Below are 1,045 nucleotides of genomic sequence, written 5' to 3' on the forward strand. Positions count from 1 at the left end.
GTCAGGGAGATGATAGGCCTCCAGTATGGCTTTGAAGGTGGAGAGTACAATAATCTGTCAGATATGAAGAGGGAGGGCATTCCAGGCCAGAGGCAGAACATGGACTAGAGGTCGGCAGATCAAAGTACAGTGAGTAGGTTGGCATTAGAAGGACAAAGCTTGCAAGCTGGGTTGTAATAAGAGAACAGCAAGGTGAGGTGGTCAGTCAGTCAGTCATTCGTATTTATTGACCACTTACTGTTTTCAGAGCATTGTATTAAGTGCTTGGGAGAGTACAATATAGCACTAAACTGAAACATTCCCTGCCCACAATGAGTTTACAGTGTAGAGAATGAGTTTACAGTCAAGAGGAGGAGAGGGCAAGGTAATTGAGTACTTTAAAGTGGATGATAAGGAGTTTCTGTTTGATGTGGAGGTGGATGGACAATCAGTGGAGGTTTTTGAAGAGTGGGGAAGAAAGGACTGAACACTTTCGTAGAAAACTGAAAAATAAAGAAGGCTTCACAAATTTGTGGGTCATACTTGCACGGGGTCATGTTAATGTACACTATATCGCTCCAATTTTAGTATAGGTGATGCCGAAGCAAACAAGAATATAATCCAATCATTGTAGTCCAACAAGAGCACTGTACTAAGCACTTCAAAGAGTACCCTGTAATTGAGAAGGTAAACACAATTCCTGCCCACAGGGAGCTGACTAGAGGGGTCCAGCTGCTGATTTTGCCTCAACCAAAACCTTTTTCCTGAATGTCTCATGCCACTATGGTGAAAGGGCTACAGGGATGAAGGCTGACAAACTGATGGAGCAATGAGCCAAGATCTGCCCCGAAGACTTTGGGTTTCAGGATAATTAAGGTAGACTATTGTGGCAATGAGAGAAGTGAGGTCAAACACGAGAATGCTGTGTCATTTCTCTGAGCATTTTACCCACTCTGCTCTCATGTTCAGGATAAGCTTACCCCTTAAGGTTAACAGCCCACAGCTACGCCACAGGGAATCAGTCACAGAATGTTCATATGCCCTGAGAAAAGCCATCTGATCCCTT

The 1,045-nt window shown here is 43.9% G+C and overlaps 1 non-coding gene across 1 annotated transcript; it reads right to left on the reverse strand.

The window, feature by feature from the left end:
* Positions 1 to 485: 485 nt before the first annotated feature.
* Positions 486 to 589, reverse strand: LOC119943163. The gene has a single exon (XR_005455636.1). It is a non-coding gene; the product is annotated as a U6 spliceosomal RNA (small nuclear RNA).
* Between the last annotated feature and the right edge of the window lie 456 nt (positions 590 to 1,045).

The sequence above is a fragment of the Tachyglossus aculeatus genome, chromosome 21, assembly GCF_015852505.1.
Source record: "Tachyglossus aculeatus isolate mTacAcu1 chromosome 21, mTacAcu1.pri, whole genome shotgun sequence".
In the NCBI taxonomy this organism is placed as follows: Eukaryota; Metazoa; Chordata; class Mammalia; order Monotremata; family Tachyglossidae; genus Tachyglossus; species Tachyglossus aculeatus.